The sequence below is a fragment of the Triturus cristatus genome, chromosome 4_1 (genome assembly GCF_964204655.1).
Source record: "Triturus cristatus chromosome 4_1, aTriCri1.1, whole genome shotgun sequence".
NCBI classification, from domain to species: Eukaryota; Metazoa; Chordata; class Amphibia; order Caudata; family Salamandridae; genus Triturus; species Triturus cristatus.
The window spans coordinates 494,366,705-494,376,052 of record NC_140585.1 but is presented as its reverse complement, the minus strand read 5'-3'; the positions used below and the strand labels follow the sequence as shown (position 1 = coordinate 494,376,052).

Sequence of the window (9,348 nt, the reverse complement as noted above, 5' to 3'; positions counted from 1 at the left end):
ATCTGATGAAAGTACTGAGCCTCGTCGGGTAATTGATTGAGGGCTGGACAAACTGAAATATGGGCTTGTCATCATGACTCTGCTTTTTCTTTGTAGTGAAAATATGTGAATGGTCAACTGTAAAACAAGGAATGTTTGCCTAAAGCATAATATTTTGTATAAAAGGAGAAGGATGGCTTTGTAAGTTTGAGCAGTCTCCTGAGAATATACACCGTGTTGTACTTCTAGGATACCTGTTACTGGTTGCAGCCAATAAATACGATCTTTGACTTCACCAAGAAGACTCTAGGTTTCTGTAGTCCGAAACAGGAAGGACTCGAAGTCTTAGGGTGTGTTCCCTGGCACCTCTGGGTTCTGAAAAACCCAGTACTTCAGTTGGCGCCCAACGTGGGGCGATTTCAGCGGTACCGGTCCAAGCCAGAGGTTCGTGAGGAGCTTCGTGTGAAAATTTTGGAGGAAGGCCGCCACTTCATTGACCCCTGTATGTCGACGTGGTCCGAAAGTCTTTGCTGCGAGGTTCCCCGCTTCCCGACGGCTACGAAGGACTGCTGCCCTGACTATCGCCCTGTTTTGGACCCTTGATGATTGGTAGAGCGAAACGATAGACGAGTCTTCTGGTGACGTCATCAATACCTCAGTTAAGTATAAGTGGAGCGTCTCCCAGTCCTTAGTTTGGTTCTTAGTTCGGTATCCCCTTGGGATCTTTGATTTGGAACTTGCAAGTACCAAAGCCGAGGGACTCGTGTATTCACGAGACTATCGTATTCGATAATCCTTTGAAGTTTGAAGCTAGACTAGAGAGCGAAGATGCCTGGTCTTAGCAGACTTGGAAATTTGTTTTGTCTTGGTTGTAATAGGGATTCCCGATTGGAGGACTCGTGTCCGGTTCCTCCGATTGGAACTCCAACCTATGAACTATATGTGAAACATGGCGTAGGCCCCATCACATATAATGAAGTATGGATCCGACACACCAGGAAAGATGGTGCTTTAAAATGGCCCCAATATGGTAGTTTTGACACAGAGATTCTGGATAATCTGGAGGTTAAACTTTTTAAGAAGAAAGCCCGGCCGGTGATGTTTGACTCTTTCCGCCTCTGGCGTAAGGAAGCCAAACAGAAGGAAATTAAATTAGCAAAGAGAAATAAGAGAGAAAAGGGTATCTCGATAATGCAAGCTGCTATGCAGTTTAAAGATAATGAAGAAGAACAGATGAGTGAGCAGTTGCACAGGCAACGTAAAATGGTGATCGATAAATGTTATCCAGTTTTGCCGCTTCTTCAGCAAGATGCAGCAAAAGAACTTGAGAAAGATCCTTTAATGTCACACTTGTTGTGTTCGCCACCCCCTTATGCGCAGAGTGCTACAGCACCACCGCAACCTTTAGTTGTGCAACCCCCAAATATTGTGCCTCAGGTTCTTCCACAGCCGCCAGCTCCTCTTCAGTTGGCTCCTACTCCTGTGGCGCAGCCCCCTCAAGGGCCGCCGACTTCGCTACCTGCTCCATCTGTACTTTCTACGACTTTGTCTACTACATCGACTGCCTCTTCTGGTGTTCTTCCTGATACTGCCTCTGTTTGTGCATCTGCATCTGCCTTGCCTCCCTCTGTTTTTCCTCCTGTTCTTTCGTCAACTTCTCCCTCTGTCCGACAGAGAATGACTGATACTGTTGCTAGCCTTATATTTCCTCTCTTTGGGTCATCTGGTATGACCCCTGATTCGGAGCATAAGCAGTCGCGTAGTTAACTGCCTGATTCTCGAGAGAGAGAAGCGTTTGACCATATGGCACGTAAATGGGTTACTTACCCTTTAAGATATGATGTGGGGTCTGTTATGGATGTCTTCCGTCAATGGGAAGCACCAAAACAAAGATACGTTTTTGAGAAAATGTGTGCTTTCCTTTGTGAGGAATTGGAGGATAATGATTTAGAAACAAATCCGCCTGATTTGTGCCGTGTACAGTTTGAGTTTTCAAAGGGAACGATTGTGGGTTCCGATGTTGAGAAAGCAGTTGCGACGTTGTTGTCCTTTAGGAATAAGGATCCTTTCCAGTCACTGTTTGAACATGACTCCTCAGTTAGAAAAAAAGTGCTACAGTACCCAATGAGAGAAGTCCCTCCGGTATGGAAGGACGCCGTTGCGGCTGATGCCGCTAATCAAATTGATGCTGTTCCAGCTAATTTTCAGCGTGTTTGGGCACATGTTCCTTGGAAGCGAGCTGAAGTTTTAGCCCTTAAGCAGACTTTGCCTGACCCCCGTAAAAACCCTGCAGGGTATTATAAGGAATTATCACAGACTGCAGACTCATGCATTATGAATTTAGCCGACATAGACATGTTATTTGGGAATGTTGTTCCACAGCCTTTGTGGGGATTAATTCGCCATACAGATCATGCGCAAGAGTTAGGTGACTCATGGGCTAATATTAGTACTGCAAATGATAGACAAGTTGGTGGTGCCAAGCCTGAGCCTTTGGTAGCAGAACTTCCTGCTAGGATCATTACTTACATGAAGACTTTAATGCCTGCGATGCGTGTGAATTGGGATAAATTGTCTGCGTGTAAGCAGAAGAAAGATGAAACAGTGTCTGAATTCTTCACCAGGTTTGAGGAAACGTTTATCGACCATAGTGGTCAAGATATGAGTACAGAAGGTGGTCAACGGTTGTTCGTTGACAAGTTTGTGCACAATTTGCTTCCCGAGCTGTGTAAGAAATTGAAAGATTCAGAGAGTTCTTGGGCCGTTTCCTCTTCAGCACAAATATTGGCTACTGCACAGTACTATGAAAATAGGGATAAGGATGAGAAGGATAGCGCAGAAAAGAAAACTAAAGAATTGAAGACGAAGGTTCTTTTACAACAAGCGTATCCGCCACGTGGTGGTCAGAGTAACTATCAGCAACCACAACAGTTTCAGAGAAACTCGCAAAGGTTTGAGTTTTCTCAACCACGTGTTTCTGTAGGTCCCAATCAGTGTTCATATTGTAAAGAAGAGGGTCATTTCAAGTATAGTTGTCCTATTTTGTTACAGCGTACGAATGGTGCTTCTGGCGCAAGAGGTCGAGGTGTTCAACAAGCTCCTAGAGGTAGAGGACGTGGAAGTTTACCCCAGAACGCGCGTTCCCTTCCGTCTCAAAATTCAATTAATAGTTTTAACCAGCAAAATAACGCGCCTGGTAGGACGGCTCAGTACTATGCTAACGACTACTATACAGAAGATGAGAATATGGAAGGTAATGATTGCTAGGACAGCCATAGACAAAGAGAGGGAGTTGTTTCAGTTCCAGTAGATCAGAGTGGACCTTATGTTAAGGTGATTACATCAGGTGTGTCAGAGCCTTTTCTGTTGGATACTGGTGCTACAAAGAGTTCTATTATGCACTCAAAACTTCCTGGCGCACCTTTATCTGGCGAGAAGAATGTTTCAGTAGGTTTTTCTGGCGCCCCGGTTAGGAACCCGATTTCTAGTCCTATGTCCCTTTCTGTTGGACCTTGTGAATTGGAAGCACCCCTTATTCTGACGACAGGTTGTGGTGAAAACTTGTTAGGATTGGATTTGTTGAAAAGATTGTATGCAACATTATATTGTTCTCCTTCGGGAGTACAACTTACACTGGGTAGGAAAGTGATCTCTCCAATGTATTTGTCGAAGGATAAACTTCCGACCGAATTGTCGTCTCTTCCTGATATTCTTTGGGCTACTGGTCCTAATGATGTGGGTCTTTTGGAAATACCGCCATATATTGTGACATTGAAAGCCAATGTTAAATTGCCACGCATTCCCCAATACAAGATCTCTAGTGAAGGTGAAAAGGCGTTGCTAGCGATCATTTATGATTTGATTGAAAAAGATGTAATTGAAGAGACAAGAGGCAACGTTTGTAATAGTCCTGTTCTGCCTGTTTTGAAACGTGCTGACCCTTCTCAACCACCTGTTTACAGGTTCGTGATTGATCTTAGAGAGGTCAATAAAATAGTTGTGCCACAGTTTCCAGTTGTTCCTGATATCACTGCGCTATTGACTATGATTCCAGCTTCCGCCACCTGGTTCTCGGTGATTGACTTGAAGAATGCCTTCTTCAGCATCCCGATTGCCAAGGAGAGCAGGGATATTTTTGGTTTCAGTTTAGGAGGCCGAAGTTTCCGCTTCAAACGCGCTCCTCAAGGCTACTGTGAAAGTCCATCAATATATAGTCAGGCCTTAAAAACACAGCTTGATGCAGTTGTTTTACCTCATGGCGCTACCCTTATTCAGTACGTCGACGATTTGCTAATCGCTGCAGATACTGAGGAGATTTGTAAAGAAGCCACCTTGTCGTTGTTGCGTCATTTGTCTGATTTACATCACAAAGTGTCTCTTTCAAAACTGCAATATTGTCGACAAGAAGTGACCTACTTAGGTCATCTCTTATCGAAGGAGGGAAGGAAACTGACCCCAGAAAGAATTCAGGCAATTGCAAAATTGAGTGTGCCAAGGACACAGAGAGAAGTACTTGCTTTCTTGGGCATTACATCATACTGCAGACAATGGATACCAAATTTTTCTTTGCTGGCCAAACCTTTGGTAGCATTGACCTGTAAAGATACACCGAATCCCGTTCCGTGGTCTGAAGATTGTCAGAAAAGTTTTTCCGAATTGCGTAATGCATTGTGTTCGGCTCCTGTGTTGGGTACCCCCGACTACAGTAAGCCCTTTGCACTGTATGTCCATGAGAAAGAGGGTTGTGCATTGTCAGTGCTGACACAGTCTTTTGGAGACAAGCAGCGTCCATGCGCGTATTTTTCGTCGACTTTGGATCCGGTAGCTAAAGCATTGCCGAGTTGCTTGAGAGCCACAGCGGCAGCAGCTGTTTCTATTCGACAGTCTGCTGGGTTAGTGATGAATAATATGTTGATTGTGATGGTTCCACATGCAGTGGACACGTTGTTAAACAGGACAAAGACACAGCACTTAACTAGTGCTCGATTGTCAGGTTACGAGTTGACACTGTTAGCGAGTCATGTGCACATAAAGAGGTGCAATACGTTGAATCCAGCCACGTTATTGCCGATTTCAGTAGAGACAGATGATGTTGATAAGCATGATTGTTTTCTCAGGACAGAAGAAGAAACGAAAGGGAGAGTAGATCTTAAAGATACTCCTCTTGTAAAGTGTGATGGTACCTTATGGGTGGATGGTTCATGCTTCAAGCTTCCGAATGGTGATACGACAGCAGCATATGCTGTCACGACTTTGCATACGATTGTTGAAGCTGCACGTATACCACATAATTCGGCTCAAGCAGCAGAGTTGATTGCACTTATGAGAGCGTGTGTGTTATCGAAAGGAATGAAAGTGACCATATATACCGACAGCCAGTATGCGTTTGGTGTGGCTCATAGTTTTGGACGATTGTGGAAAGAACGTGGGTTCCTGACTTCGCATGGGGCTAAGATTCAGCATGGTCAGTTGGTGAATGAGCTTCTTGAGTCACTGACCTTGCCGCTACAAGTTGCGATTGTGAAATGCAGTGCACACAAGAAGGTTACTGATGATGTTGGTCGTGGCAATGCATTTGCTGACGAAATCGCAAAAGAAACAGCAAAAGATGTGATGAATCGAATGTATGTTGCAGGCCCTGCAAGATGGGTTGGTGACGTTGGAATGTGTAAAGATACGATAGAGAGTGTGAAGTCTCTTCAAGCTGAAGCTTCAGAGAAAGAGTTGAGTGTGTGGAGAGAAAGTACGGGTAAATTGGATGAAAATGGTTGTTGGGTTGACTTGTCATAACATCAGCGATGGTTGTTACCCGATGCGTATGTGCTTGCAGTGGTGACAATGGCTCATGGAATGGCCCATATCAGTGTGAAAGGGATTTGTAAGTTGTTGGCTCCAGTATGGCAAAATGCTGGAATTCCTAAATGTGCAGAGAATGTGGTCAAGAATTGCATGGTGTGTCTGAAATACAATCCTGGTAGGGGAACCCCAACTCCAGCTGGTCATTTTGCGCCTCCAACGTATCCGTTCGAGGTTTTGCAGCTAGATTTCATCCACATGGAAAGGTGCAACAATTTGAAATACGTACTCGTTGTTGTTTGTGCCTTTTCAAGATGGGTAGAAGCATATCCCTTAAAAGACAACACTGCCTTATCCACAGCTAAATCCCTTGCCAAAGAATTCTTCCCTAGGTTTGGAATGCCGAGAATGGTCTGGAGTGATAATGGGAGTGAATTTGTGGGTCAAGTGATGAAAAAAGTATGTGAGGGGCTAGGTATCCAGCAAAAATTCCACGCTGCAAATCACCCCCAATCAGCTGGACTAGTAGAGTGCTATAATGGCACGCTAAAACTGAAGTTGGCAAAGATACAAGCGAGCTCTGGTCTTAAATGGCCTGACGCTCTGCCTTTAGCACTCCTATCAACAAGAATGACTGTACATTCGCGAGTGGGACTTAGTCCCTATGAAATTGTGTTCGGCCGCCCGGCCAACATATGGGGAGTGCCAAGGCCGACAAAATTCAGTGAGATCGAACACCCTGTACTGCTTGAATATTTGTATGAATTGACGGCTAAATTGCGTGTATTACACCAACAGGTTCACGATACTCTGCCTCAGGTCTCTGAAGCTCCAGGATATCCTATCGATCCTGGATCATGGGTGCTGGTCAAGAACTTCCAGCGGACGAAGAATGACCAGCCCCGTTGGACCGGCCCCCACCTCGTCCTTCTCTCAACAAAGATCAGCTGTTCGAGTGGAAGGGAAAAAGAATCCACGGTGTACACTGCAAGAGGGTCCCTTTGCCTCTACCGTATGACCGGTGGGTCCAGGAGGGGATCGCTGACTCTGAGACTGAGACTGTGCCTCCTTTTCTGCCTTTTAGCGATGCACGTGTAAAAGGAACAATTTCTGAAGGTGAAAGTGACAATATTTTGCAAGAAGCTGTGCCACCGTCAATTCGATTGAACTCTTGTTCCGGAACCGGACAGTACCTGGAAAAAGCCGTTATAATTTGAGGCCGAGAACTATGGACAAATACAAAATTCTTTTTCTTTGCTATTTTTGAAAGTGCAGCTCTCTCATCTGAGAAATTTTCTTATTTTTGTTTTTCGAACCGCCATCCGGGTTCAGCTGTAGGGTCGTGGTTGCCCAAGTCTTTGTAGTGCAGCTGAAGACGTTAGGTCGACAGTTCTGGTCGGTCTAAGGGAGTTGCCCTGGACTGACAGAAGCATTCCTTAGTATAGAACACCCTACCACCGCGAGCAGCAATTAGAGAGGATGGAGTTTTTCGAGAATGAGAGACCTGCCAAACAGATGGATTTTAAAACCAGAATGTGTATAATGATGACAAAGAAACGATTTTTGATATTATGTATTTTTATGTTTCTTAGTGTAATGACGTTTTTAATAGGATATGTTTTATTCTCTTTTCAAGTGACATTTGCACCCACTGCACAGCCTATACCTCCTTCTACTGTTTCCTCGCATTCTTTTCACCCTCTGCCTGAACACGAGTCTGCTAGAAGATTAGAATTTGTCAATAATTCATTCATTCAGCTTCTACACCAACACCAATTAGTAGTTAACACAACTAACTGTTGGGTGTGCGGTCTTATTCCTCATACTACTGATAAAGGTATCCCTTATCTGGTCCTGCCTTTCAGCCATAATGGTTCTGTGTGGGCATATAGAACGATATTCATATACGCTCATGAAGCCAACCCCCTACGTTCTGTGAAAGATAATCCTAAAACTAGTGCTCTAGTTAAGGGTATAGTAGATATGATTAGGGAAGATATTTCCTATGAGACTAACCCGAGAGATGAGACACTAGCATATATTGGATGGAACATAACAGGATATGGAGTTACTCTGAGTGAGAACCAGCGAGCAAAGAGATCCTCCCCGATTTGGATTGTACCCCATCAGGGTCACCTATGTCTGCAAGGTAATGGCAAGAATCCCAGAGCTCAGTTAGGGAAAAGTATCTGCGCTGAAACATATGTTTTTTCGACTCAGACTTCCCCTTCGTTCTTAGCGGCTAAGGGTACCTATTTCATCTGCCATAATAGAGCCTATACATGGTTGCCCCCTGACTTCTCAGGCACATGTTTTCTTTCGTTCCTGTTGCCTCCCACCTACACGGCTGCGGCAGATTACCATAAGACAAGGTTAGTTAGAGGTGTCATCAGTAAAGAAGACACTACAGGACAAGAACTTGGAGATTTCGTAAAGGGTTTTCGGCCATTTTGGGGGCCTATGGTTAACAGCAGGAACATAAGGCAATTGACAAGGGTGTTTGAGTCCATGGTAGATGAAACCGCCGGTGCCCTTAGTAATTTGACTGCTGAGCTCCAGTCGGATCGCCTTATGACTCTTCAGAACAGGGTCGCATTAGACGTTATACTTACAGACCAAGGTGGGGTATGTAAAGTGATCCAATCAAGTTGCTGTGTTTTCAATCCAGATAACGCCCGACAGTCTACCAGGCCATTTCCAAACTGCATAAGATCTCCGAATCTATTCACGTGGATAAAGGAGATTGGTCATTGATGGGGTGGTTCTGGGAACTGATATCCGCCTGGGGATGGAAGATTCTGATAGTCATTGGGATGATCTTAGCCATTCTTTTCCTGTCCTGTCTGTGTGTACAGTGTGCTCCTGCAATATGTGGCCTCTGTGCTACATCGTGTGTAAGGAAACCTGTATCAAGAGACAAGCTAAGTAATAGGATGATGCTACAGCAACATCTCAACGACTTTATGAATATAGACCTGGACTCAGATTAGCGTGAGTATAGGTTATTGCCTATGTAAGGGCAAAAGGAGGGTCTGTGGTACTGAAAATTCTGGACCCGTGTTATAAACATCGTCGTATCATGACGATTTTGGTATCAGCAGACCGAGAATGATTAGAATACTATGCACAAGCATTTTCGTCATATTTGGGTGACGAAATCACCCTGAAATCAGAGTTTCCGTCCTGAACCCTCGATTTCCATTTGAACGGCAGCCATTTTGTGATTGCCCTCACATAGGCCAATGACTAAGGCCAAAAACGAGTCTGAAGGACACATGCACCTTTGCTGACTCCTCTGTGACCTGGGCAAGCTGACTCCACTGCCTGAAGCCAAACCTGTTCGGCCAGTTCCTTTCCCAGTGGCCAAATGAGATTAGTATCAAGGCACAACATATCATAAAACCTTTCATCACACACAAACCATGCCTAATCTTACACACACCTGTCCCTGTTTCTTCCTTTATGACTTGCTTTACGAGGAGGAGGTGCCCGTTTTTATTGGGGGTCCGTCGATATCTGATGAAAGTACTGAGCCTCGCCGGGTAATTGATTGAGGGCTGGACAGACTGAAAT

General features: G+C 44.7%; 1 pseudogene; it reads left to right on the top strand.

Moving 5' to 3' along the window:
- The first annotated feature begins 807 nt into the window (after nucleotides 1-807).
- LOC146855140 (uncharacterized) lies at nucleotides 808-3,246 on the top strand (annotated as a pseudogene).
- The last annotated feature ends 6,102 nt before the right edge of the window (nucleotides 3,247-9,348 follow it).